At 40.2% G+C, this 13,354-nt stretch overlaps 1 protein-coding gene across 2 annotated transcripts in view; it reads right to left on the reverse strand.

Annotated features, from left to right (window-relative positions):
• Positions 1-6,333, reverse strand: part of LOC124288028 (protein white-like) — a 79,942-nt gene extending 73,609 nt beyond the window's left edge. The window contains exon 1 of one of the 2 annotated variants that reach the window (XM_046724583.1): positions 6,199-6,333. The gene's annotated coding sequence lies outside the window, so the exon portion shown is untranslated. Of the gene's footprint in view, positions 1-450; positions 557-6,198 lie in introns of those variants that run through there. The other variant, XM_046724582.1, reaches the window with a different exon arrangement.
• Positions 6,334-13,354: the final 7,021 nt, after the last annotated feature.

Raw genomic sequence — 13,354 nt, forward strand, 5'->3', positions numbered from 1 at the left:
GGGTTCGAACCCCTGGGAAACACCCCCCCCCCCCCCTCTGGATCCGCCACTGAATCGTCAATGAATATTGTGTGACCAACTTGGTATAGCTGGTACAATTATGTGAAACGTTATATGGCCACCCGGTGTACACCCTCACTGAAATAAACATATCGACTCCTCCTCACTGAGACTGAATGATGGGGCCGAATTGCCTTTCACGTGTGAAAAAATCGCTGAGAATTGAATTACGTCAGACCTCTCTTCACAACATTTGAATACACAAAGCCATTTAGAAAACTTGTAGTCAAATGAAACAGATTACCGTGGTTAGTTTCCCGATCACCCGATCAGCGATCAACACTTGACATTTGAGATGACTTTGTTTTGACAGCTGTCAGGCGTTCAGCACGCGTCAAACAATGATTTACTACCTGATAAATCCCATCAATTGCAAATGTCTATATCTACCTGCAAACTTTGTCCACGGCCTCAGAGACTCCACATCGAGTGCCTGACTGTCTGATCCATCGCACAGTGGGAGTCGTGACCTAAATCAATCACATTGGTCACATTCGCCTGCACGTGTTGTATAGTTACCATTCTATCAATAGTCACGTGACTTCCATTTTGGAACCAAGCCCTACCGCAAATCACGTGGTCGGATACTTTTGCAGTGAGGTACAGTTTAGGTTGTATTTGTTATCGTATCACTCCAAGAAACAATCGATAATTTCCTCAAGACAAGCAGGTGGGTCATAAAATATAGGTGTAAATGCAGAGTCTCTGAGTGTGAAAAAAAGACTCAACAGAACGTCTATGTGTTTAATACTGGAAGACAAGCACGGATCGGGACCGTTCTGAAGAATACTAGTACTGTGTGTTAACAACCCTGAGTTTGCTTTGCGATGGTTCCTTTGGGGGAACAAAACTTCTCCAAAATACAATGTTCTTAGCCGCAGCAAATTGTCACCAAGTCAGCTGAATGACCTAGTGCTAATCACAGTGGAGTTATGACCTCTTTCATTTATCAGTGTGCAGTGGGAAAAATATAAACATTCGTCATTTATGGTTCGACATATTTTTTATGTTAAATGTGTAACGCTATACCAGAGCATACCAATCCCTTTGCTTTGTATTCATTTGGGGCGGTGAGGAAGCCAAGTAGTTAAAGCGTTCGCTCGTCACGTGAAAGACCCAGGTTCGATTCTCCACATGGGTACAATGTGTGAAACCCAATTCCGGTGTCCCCCGCAGTGATATTGCTAGAATATTGCTAAAAGTGGCGTAAAACCAAACTCACTCACTCACTGCATTCATGTCGTCCCGTATTTCGACGCCTACAGATCCCCCCACAGGTTGCTCACTACTTTTATTGGGATAGGTTAAAAAAGTGGAGAATTTTAAACGCATAATGAAATCTTAATTTTATAGACGGAGAAGATCTAGTGCACAACTTTCTATATGCCTGTGCTGAGCATGCAGGGTCGTGAGAACTTACCTCCATCAACACAACATCCATAGAATGGACTGGCCAATGAGTACTGACCTACATGTACCTCCCATTCAACACGTATATGAGGCGTCACGGGTCGGCGGTTAAATTTGGCCAGCAGGGGCGTAGCTGCCATTATTAAAAAGCCCAGGCTTACACATGATTGTAAGTAAAAAGGTTGGACAAGCCCTCAATACTATCTATATATAAAGTTTTGCAATCTATTGGGCTTACCCGAAAAAAATGGCTTGCTACGCGCCTGGCCAGGCACTGCAAGATAGAGGGACGGGCTCCTCCTTTGGGAAATTCATAAGTGGTATATCTCATCGAGAGGATGAAGGTTAACCAAATCGTAGCAGAATTCCGCAAGGGAAGTGAATGGGTTTAGTTTTACGCCGCTTTTAACAACATTCCAGCAATATCACGGCGGGGGACACCAGAAATGGGCTTCACACATTGCACCCATATGGGGAATCGAACCCGGGTCTTCGGCGTGCTAAAAGCAGTGTAAAACTATGCTCACCTACTATTGCTTATATCAGGAGAGGGGCGTGGTATTCTAGTCAGCTCTAGTCCAGACCATCTTGAACAACAGCCCCACAGCACCAGTATTCACAGTTAAAGTAGAGACGTGTAGAAAACCTATGCGCTGATACTACACCATGGGTATGCATGTTTATTGCCCATATGATTATAAACAAATGATTAAAATCGTATTTCCACTAGGTATATGATAAATTGGTGTATATAGTTCCTATACACCAATTTATCATATACCTATGAATAATATGGACCATTTTGAACGTGCAATACTGGCTGTCAGTACATGTCCATATTGACCACCAGGTCCAAAGTGGATACCAGCCATATCAGCCCGCCGAAAATCCATATCAGCCGTATTGCCTGACTACTAAACTTGTACGGAATGAATACACGGAAACGCTCGAAACTTTAATAGACGGAGCCTAGTTTGTTTTAGAGTTACGTCCCTTGCGTCGTCTGCTCGAGTTGCTGTCCATCAAGAAATGGTGGAAGTGTGAGTTCTAATCATGGCGACGATGTTTTGGATGCTCTTGCCGGCAGATTCATGGAGTTAGACGAAATTTTAAATAATGAAAACACAGATGACACGAGGAATGCAGGACACGACCGGTTCTCCAATGAAACGGATACTTTGTCATTCGTCGACAGTATGAAGAATGTCACCGCCGTAAGAAAAACTGAAGGTGATTTGAAACTTATCATAAAGTACTTCAGCTCGGGTTTTTTGTACTGTTTCAATATTTACAGAAGTGTGATATGATAAAAAGGTTATGATATGACAGTTTCCCTGTCGCCAGTCATATCAGCCATCGACTATCATACCAGCCCCTAGGGCCTCCTGCCCTCGTTCTGATATGCTGATCTGACTGGCGAAAGGAAAACTGTCATGTAATAGCCTGTACTAGTATATTGTTCACGTCTTCTGTGTGGCATTGTTGACGTCATTCCAGTTTCTTTGTGACGTAAGGTCTGAATGAGGTGACACCAGTAACGACGTCATAACTGAAGATTGTTGACGTCTTTCGACAACTGAGGTTTTCTAAGACGGCGGTCGTGATCAGTTGTTTTTCCAAAAGATTATGAAATGATAAGGGATGAAGTAATTGCTACACTCGGATTTTTGTTGTAAGGACTTTACGAAACTCGTGTAACTCGCTGCAGATTGAAAAAAGAATGAAAAGAACTCTTGTTTCACAAATTAGTGTTTCACATAAGGGCCTATGCTTGTACAATAATTTCAACGTATGCTTTACTCATAACGGTAGGATGATTGTGTTGGATACGTTTCAGATATTTGCACGTGTTTATTTTAGCCATTCTGATTGTCGATTGGCCAGTTGAAGCCATGTGACGTCATAGAGTCATCCATTGTTCATGACGTACTGAATAGCTTACATCACGTCATCTGAACGATAGACTACTTTCAGTGACGTTTTTCAGTACAGGGTCATTGCCTTTCTTTAATGTGAATTAATTATATATTCGAAACATTATGGAATTCTTATGGATTTTCATTCTCTCATGAATCATTATTGTAAGCATTTACCAAGAGCTATTATTTACGTCATTCCTCCACTTTGGGCAGCGGGGCGGTAAGCTAGGTAGCTTAGTGGTTATTTAAACCGGTTACTTCAATGTGTGAAGTCCGTTTCTGGTGTTCCCCGCCTTGATATTGTTGGAATATTACGATAAAGCTGAGTAAAACCCCACTCACTCACTCATTCACTCGGACATGGGGGCGAGCTGGCTAAGGCTCCAGGCTAGTGATCCAGCGAGCTTGAGGTGTCGGGATCGAGCCCACCTGTGAACGGGTGTAAAAATCTTGGAGACTATTTCAGTGTTGTCACAACCCCCAGTGTACAGTATACAACCCTGTGCACTTAAAAGAACCCATGAATCCGTTGGTATATGATCAGATGGTGACCACATGAATACGTGCAAACACCTAATTGCGGGTACACCAACGTGCAGTAAACTAGGACAAAGTACTGTGACTATGTGTCCCAGTCCACCCAGATGTGAATGGGTACCTCGTAATGATGGGAAAGCCACTCAGTGCGCTTAGTGGTTGCAAGAGTTGTATACTCCCCAGGGAGTTGAGATTGAAAATACGATGTACCGTTGAGAGTGACCTCCAACGATCGATGGAAAAATACCAGCGCCTTGAGCATGTACTAGTTCATCCTCGATGATGTCACCACGGTTTGGCCCGATAATTTTATTACCTCCCTTGGCTGGCTCCGCATTCTCAGAGTAGCCAATCAGCTAAGCCGCCGTTACATCCGAGCTTGCCAGTGTCAACAAAGATAGCGGTCGCAGTCGCCAAGGTTTGTTCGCAGTGCCACTCATATTTTTGGGGAAATCATACAAATCGACAGATCTAAACATTGACAGATTTTAAAAAAGTATATGAAACAAATCCTTCTACCTCATTTAGAGTACGGGGCGGTGGGGTAGCCTAGTGCGATTCACCACATGGGCACAATGTGTTAAGCCCATTTCTGGTGTCCCCCGCCGTGATATTGCTGGAATATTGCTAAAAGCGGCGTAAAACTAAACTCAGTCAGTCAGTCAGTCATTCAGAGTACCCTCTGCATCAGTTGTGTTGCCAAGTTTAAACGGTTAGATAATTTAAGAAGCGAAAGTGAGTTGTGATTGGTTCGCTCAACTTCCCAGCGTAGACATCTGATTGGATAAAAAGCCAGCAAAGGGAGGTAATATAATTATCGGGCCAAGCCGTGGATGCATGCAAGGTATAGTGGAGAGTGATCATAACGTATACCCTGGAGATTATCGAGGATGGCACTACTTTGTAGTTGCGTGGATATATGCGCTATATAAATATCATTTAATAATAACAGTTAATCTGTCGTTAGTTATGAATTGTGTGTCAACCAAGTCGCCGAGCTTGTCCACCCAATCCCATTCGTCGCCTCTTACGACAAACATGAGCTACTGAAGATCAATTCTAACCCGGTTCTTCACGGATCACATAATAAATGAGAGATGAAGCATATTTCCTGTGAGTTGATGGCATGTATACACTTCCCAACCTCAACACTGTAGAACAGAGACTGTGCATATCTCTAGGACCTGTTCGTTTCGTAACTACTGATTTTGATGCGACTGAAACAAGCGATGATAACCCAGTTATTGCATCGTCTCGTGACTAGGATTTTACAACCTCAACAGGACCTCAGCTGTCTCAGTACGCTAAGAGTTCAATAAATGGGATGACATATGTAACCAATGAACCTTGACATTTAACTCATGAGTGACAAGCTCGCAGATACAGCTACAGTAGTGATTATTACATAAAGATAGATAGATAGATAACAATGCATTCATTAAAAAGAGATTCCCTGATATCATCATATAATACGCACTGAAACAAACCTTATCTTCTACACAGTCTTTACAATAAAAACAATTTCTATTTTGTACAGGGATGCCTTCATAGCGACCTGTTTCAATTTTAACTTGGACACCACGCCTAAACTTGGCAGGAGCCGACCTGTAACCCCTTGAAGGTTCCTTAAAACATAGTCTTCTGTTCTATAATTTTGTTTAAAACACTTATAGTTTGTTTGCCCCTCTACCTAATAAAACTTCAATTTCCGTTTATAACAAAGTTATTCATACACAAATTTTGTTCATTGTCACACAAACCTTTCAGCCTAATTAAAAACGTACTTATTTACACGACTTGGCATATGTTTTAATGGACACCATTGTCTTGATTTTACAACCTCAACAGGACCTCAGCCGCCGCCGTACGCCAGGGGTTCAATAAATGGGACGTGACATATCGGAATCAATGAATTTTGTCATTTAACTCATGAGTGACAAGTTCGCAGACAGATACGGTAGTGATTATTACGTTAAAGTGCTTCACATTTCAGTGAGGTAGTTCACATTCTCTCAAATGCAACATATGCATACGCATTGTGACCTGTCTATATAGCTCGATCACACATTCAGTGGGACACCTTATGTAACATTCATTTAGATAACATCGAATTACATAAGAGGATTGGAATTTATGCAACGTATGCATATCTACCTGTGTGAATGATGAAGAGTTTAAAATGCTAAGTCGTAGATTTGTCAGTGTTTAATGGATACCATTGAAGGAGCACGATGTCTGTTGTGTGTGAGTTATGCAACGTAATAATACCTACCCGTGTGAGCAGGTGAGCTAAGTAATGGTATGTACGTCAGAGTGGGTTTCGGGGTCAGCGTTCCGGGGGATAGCGTCGTAGTTAGCCATACTTGTAACAAGGTTCCGCCGCCTGTGTACGGTGACACACCGTGAGGCAGGGCCTCATCGTAACCACCATTCACGACCAGTCCGCCTCACCCTCGACGGTAGGACGTCATCCATTGTTTACGCCTTCTGGGCCCGGGTGTTCAAAGCACCGTTATGCATTGAGACTAATATTGCAGTTTCATATGAACATGTTAATGAACAGCGATTTAATTCAACCTTATAAGTAAAACTGATAATATTAATGAAAATGATTTTATAAAATGTATATGCACATATATTTAAAAGAATTGTTTTGTTCATTGAATTGTCCACCCCAGTCTTCCTTTGCTGCATTCGGTAGTCAGTAAATGGCTTTTTAGCTTTCTGGGCCATGTTTCCCCATTTTTCCTTCACCTGCACCTCTACATCAGGACAGCAGACGCCTTTGTTGTTTACCACATCTGTTATCTTTTGCAAGATGGCAGCCTTGGCATTATTTGTAACCTCACTGCTGAATTTTTTACTTAAAATTTCAGCATTTTCTTGATACATTGACTGAATTACACTTTCTTCATCGGTGCTGAAATCTTTTCTTCGTTTCCTTTCTTCCAGTCAGATGCTACTGAGGTGATCATTTCAGGTGCTTTTGATAGCGATGCCATTTTGACAGGGAATCATTGGACAGTGTGCAAGGAATTGTGGGTAATGGTTGGATCAACAATTCGGTATGTTTGGAAAACATATTTGAATCGTGGTAATGTTGAAAACAGCCGACGAAGTGGTAGGCCGAAAAAAAGTGAGTATTCGTAGTGAACATGTTTTGTTGAGGAGTCCGCAAGAATAGATTTAACATTCTAAGAGACATTACCCATGATTATAATGTTGGTCAACATCAACAAGTAAACAGTAGAACAATTCAAAGAGTTTTGCATCGGAATGGTGTTTTTCGTCGGGTTATTAGAAAGCGCCTTGTTGTGAAGGAAGTGAAAAGAAGGAAACGACTTCACTGGTGTTTGGAAAGGAGAATTTGGACAGCACAAAATCAGTGGAAACAGGTGATATTCAGTGATGAATCGCAGGTAGTTATTGGTCAAAATGGAAGAATTTTCGTTTGGAGAAGTGCGCATGAAGCCTATCGTCCCGAATGCATGATTCACTCGAAACAGGCCAGGTTATCAGTTATGATCTGGGGTTCTTTAACTTGGTACGGTGTTGGCACCTTGTGTCGTGTTAATGGTAATATTAATGCTGTCAAGTATCGTGAAATACCTGAAGACAACCTCTGGCCCGTTATAGCTCGGCACTTCAACAACAAACCATATCGATTTCAAGGTGACAATGCTCCATTGCATCGGGCACGAATTATCGCGGTTTAAAGTTACATAGACGGTTCGTTGTCTCGTCAACCTCAATAGGTCCCCTGTGACGTAACAGATAGACAGGTCATTACTGAATGGGTGCAATATACAGGACTTGTCATGATAAATAATGAAATAGAATGGGTCACTATGACCTAACTGTTTTCATCTATCGACATTTGTGACTGCCATACGTATGCAATCTTTGCATGTATCGTTCAGTGTTAAGAGCAAAATGACCTTGTGCAGCCTTTATTCCATGCATTAAATGATATGATTTGAACTAGTGCAACGTTTCCATATCTAACTCTGTGTAGGGATTTCACTAATACGTACTTTTTGTTTAGGGTTTCGGGACTACGCTCTGTCCGATTCCAGGTTAAAATATACCACAGCAGCAGCAAAAAGGTGGGACACCCAAGTAGGAAGAAATAAACTTGAAACCCAAAATTGGTTATACCTACTTGGGTTGTCAGTCAAGACGTGATGAGGTGATTTTACGACGATGTCGTATTGGCCACAGTCGGTTTACTCATGACTATCTCCTGAACACGGATGGGGATGGACCTCCCCTGTGTGTCTCTTGCCATGAAGTGTTCACGATATCAAGCATATTCTGCTTGACTGTGTGGACTTTTCGAAGGGATTCACATTATGATGCGAGAAACCTGAAGATCTTATTTTCCCGCGTGAGCGGACATCTCATTGTTAACTACCTGAGGGAAGTTGACCTGTATCATGAATTGTAATATAGTAATGCGAATGGCGAATTGCTCACTTCTAAATTTGGTATGACATTTTCTGTTTTTAAATAATAATGTAATCAAATTAACATGGACTTTGTACTTGGAATGCTTATGAATGAATTACTTGATCTCGTCGCTAAATGGATAAAATAATGCCGATGCGACGTAAAACCCAACTCAACATAACCCATAGCAGCAGCCTTGAACTGCCATTCATTGATATAGGCTTATCACTACAACTCCTGTGTTTAGATACAGGCTAACAAAAATGTTGCGTTTTTTAACTGCTATACTTTTATAACATAGTCTAACAATAGTGCGATGGTCTGAATTTTGAAACCGCTATAATTTTCATAAACGCTTACAGTTGTGTAACAGGGGTAGCCTAGTGGTTAAAGCGTTCGCTAGTCACGCCGAAGACCCGGGTTCGATTCCTCACATGGGTACAATGTGTAAAGCCGTGGTCCCCAGCCGTGATAGTGCTAAAAGCGGTGTAAAACTAACTCACTCACTCACTAATACAGGCTTACAATAGCGCAGCGTTACGATTATTACAACTATTATATTATATTATTATAACTGCTTTAAAGTAGGTTCACATTTGTATGACTTTACGAGAATTTTAACTCCTCTCTTCTTAAGTTGGCTTACATTTGTATGACTTTACGACAATTTTAACTCCTCTCTTCTTAAGTTGGCTTACATTTGTATGACTTTACGAGAATTTTAACTCCTCTCTTCTTAAGTTGGCTTACATTTGTATGACTTTACGACAATTTTAACTCCTCTCTTCTTAAGTTGGCACATTTGTATGACTTTACGACAATTTTAACTCCTCTCTTCTTAAGTTGGCTCCTACATTTGTATTGGCTTACATTTGTATGACTTTACGACAATTTTAACTCCTCTCTTCTTAAGTTGGCTTACATTTGTATGACTTTACGACAATTTTAACTCCTCTCTTCTTAAGTTGGCTTACATTTGTATGACTTTACGACAATTTTAACTCCTCTCTTCTTAAGTTGGCTTACATTTGTATGACTTTACGACAATTTTAACTCCTCTCTTCTTAAGTTGGCTTACATTTGTATGACTTTACGACAATTTTAACTCCTCTCTTCTTAAGTAGGCATCGATTTGCAGTCTATGTGACTGCAGTATTTTACATGCAGACATACACTAGCGGGACTTGAGACGTTTTACGCCTTTGAAGATATACATGAATGCCCAACCTTGTGTCAGCTCGGGGGATTCAATACGACGACGTTGAGGAAAGTAGTTACCCCTTTAATTGAAAGAGTGCAGTACGAAGTTTTTACAGACTCCAAATCCTTCATGCACTTACTGCGAAAGGTGAAAAGTAGCTCACACAAACTGACATTCAGTAATATGTAAACATGCGCTCTTGTGTGTCACCAGATAGCCTTGCTCCAAGGCTGTACTGAATGCTAAGCCCATGGATGTATAGTAATTCTATCCTTTAAAGAGGCATGTCTAGATACGTGGAAACCTGAGCATACTGGGTTAGCCTAGCCTTACTCCAAGGCTGTACTGAATGCTTAGCCCATGGATGTATAGTAATTCTATCTTTTAAAGAGGCATGTCTAGATACGTGGACAACAAACGTCAGTCTGTTGTATATATATTTTAGAAATGATCATTTAAACCATAGATTATTACCTTAGAGACTTGTGTAAGTCTAGTCATCAGATACAACGTGTTTCGCTGGCTTCTCACCTCTAGGTTGCAGCATCTCTAGGCAGGTTTGTTGAACTACAGGTTGCCGATATGACAACACTGGTGTAATTTCCATTGAGGGTCTACATGGTGACCAATAGTAAACCTGTGATCAGTGGTTGGTGTTGACAAGGAAATCCTATGTCTACAAGCATAGTCCGGCCAAAGTTTACTGAGCGGTCATCTGATGGGGCCCTAGGTGGCTGTATCAGACTTCCATGCACGTATAGTGGTATCGTGTCGGGGTATAGTGCCTGATTTCAGTCACAATGATGAAACACAACTTATCGGACAGATGAAAATATACACTTGGAAAACTGGAAAACATGAATACACAATGCCATTTAGAATGTGGTCAAATGAACATATGTTATATTTGGGTTTACACTTTCTCTCAGTAGAGTACAGATTCTAGTACTTTTGTTAGCCATCTAACCCACTCAGCCATCGCAGTGCGACCCAGTTCGAAGGCTGGCTTTGTATGCTGCGGATTAGGTGCCTGATATTCCGCTTGTGACTCAACCTAACAAAGGTACGAGAATCTGTTCTTTACTGAGAAAGTGTAATCCCAAATATAACATGTGTTACGAAAAAATCAAACGCTATCAAAACGTTACTAGGCTGATATTAGACGTCAATACATTGTCAAGTTTAGGTCCCCATCACGACCATGATACGCGTATGAAATACATTACCATCGAAAATTCATTTCTTTCCTCTTTGTACCCGTGAAGATCCGGGTTAGAATTGATCTTCAGTAACCCATGCTTGTCGTAAGAGGCGACTAACGGGATCGGGGGGTCAGGCTCGCTGACTTGGTTGACACATGTCATCGGTTCCCAATTGCGTAGATCGATGCTCATGCTGTTGATCACTGGGTTGTCTGGTCCAGACTCGATTATTTACAGACCGCCGCCATATAGCTGGAATATTGCTGAGTGCGACGTCAAACTAAACTCACTCACTCACTCTTTCCTTTTTGATATTTAGCCACTAGTTTTTATACGAAAATGAGAAAGAAAATGTACTGGAGGCTTCCACATCCCAGACATTTTTTCTGAAAATAACATGGACCCAAATAACAAAAAACATCATGGTTTTAAACGTACATATTACACGTCTCTGTGCGCATTATACTAAACTACCCACCCATCCGTGACTGTCTGGTTGACAACCGGGTGACATGAGTCTGGGCATTGTATACATCCTGCGATGGGTGTGTGCCTTCAACTAACAGGATAAGAGGCCTATACAATGACAGAAATGGCTTATACAAGGGCAGAAAAATCTTACGCAATGACCGACACAGTTATTGAACTGTAACCGGTACGATGTTTGAGACGATAATAGACTGACTATATATAATAAGGATAATGTATTGATTTCAACAAGTAAGCCGTGGACTAATTTTAAACAGATAAGGCACCCTATACTGTTTTAAACAAATCATGATGGCACAACCCAGCGAAGATATACTGAAAAAGACAAGCCAGGATATACTGATATAGACAAGCCAAGATATACTGATATAGACAAGCCAGGGTAAACTGATTGAAACAGTCCGGGATATACTGACCTACACAACCCACGATATTCTGATATGGATACCCTATGATATACTGGTATAAACACGCCATGATATACTGATATAATAAGACCACGATATACTGACATAATAAGACCACGATAAGCTGATATAACAAGACAACGATATGCAGATATAATAAGACCACAATATGCAGATATAATAAGACCATGATATGCTGATATAATAAGACCATAATATACTGATATAATAATAGCATAATATGCTGATATAATAAGACCATGATATACTCATATAATAAGACCATGATATGCTGATATAGTAAGAGCATGATATGTTGATATAATAAGACCATGATATACTGATATAATAAGACCACGATATGCTAATAAGACCATGATATGCTAATATAATAAGACTATGATATACTCATATAATGAGACCACGATATGCTGATATAATAAGACCATGATATGCTGATATAATACGACCACGATATGCTGATATACTAAGACCATGGTATACTCATATAATAAGACCATGATATACTGATATAATAAGACCACAATATGCTGATATAATAAGACCACGATATGCTGATATAAGACCACGATATGCTGATATAGTAAGACCATGATGTTTTGATTTAATAAGACCATGATATGCTGATTTACCAAAAAACACCATGGCATAGTGAGGTAAACAAACCATAATACATTGACATAAACAAGTCAAATCATCATCATCATCATCATCATATAGAGCGCATACCTCAAGTTTGTGCTAACCCCACAAAGGAATACCCGTTCCGTAATACGGTTCAGCGGTATGACAGTATGAAGAAATGCGTTTTTAGATGGCTCTCAGAAGATAATAGTTTATGACGACATGAAGATGACCTCGAAGATAATTCCTGATCCTTGTCATTGGGATGGAATGTGTTCTTTTGTGAGCTCGGATATACACCTCGAAAAAGGTTAAGCCCCCAGTATTTTTAAGGTTGTATGTTTCGGCTTACCTGAGTGATGTGCAGCTCGGTAGGTTGGTAAAGCTGCATGTTTTTCTGAAAGATCATGTCTTGAATACAAGAAAAAGACAAAAGGGACAATTTCCTTCAATGTTGGATATGATACAATACACAAATGATCTATTTTTGTACAAAATGTTGCCTGTTACAAGTATGTAGCTGGAGAGAGGATCAACATGCCTGTATGTGATGAGACAAAAACGTTTACATATAACCTGGGAACATTGTACAATCACTATCTAAAGTACTGTCGGAAATGCTAGAAAAATGCTTTTTAGCCTTAATACTTTGATAAAGGTGATAAATATACAATGTTGTCAATATATCAACTCGCCTATAGTGTACCTAATTTTTATTTCAATCGATTTAACATTCCCATGCATTTAAAGGGCAGTTTACAGGAGAGAATATGGTACCAAAACAACAACTTAAGATTTTTTCAGAGTTCAACAACAGAAATCTGAAATAGTCTTTACATTTATGCTAATAATACAGGTGGTGGAAAAATATGAATCAACGTTTTTCTTTAACAACTAAATGTTGAATGTTTGTGTTACTTTACTTAATTATCGTTTCTTTATTGAAGAAATATTAATATAAATGTTAAGTCTTGATAAATAAGTTTCCCGTCATGCATGCACATCTTTATCACAGCGTCCACTATGGCCAACTAT

The sequence above is a fragment of the Haliotis rubra genome, unplaced genomic scaffold, assembly GCF_003918875.1.
Source record: "Haliotis rubra isolate DU_JTF1 unplaced genomic scaffold, ASM391887v1 Scf41, whole genome shotgun sequence".
NCBI classification, from domain to species: Eukaryota; Metazoa; Mollusca; class Gastropoda; order Lepetellida; family Haliotidae; genus Haliotis; species Haliotis rubra.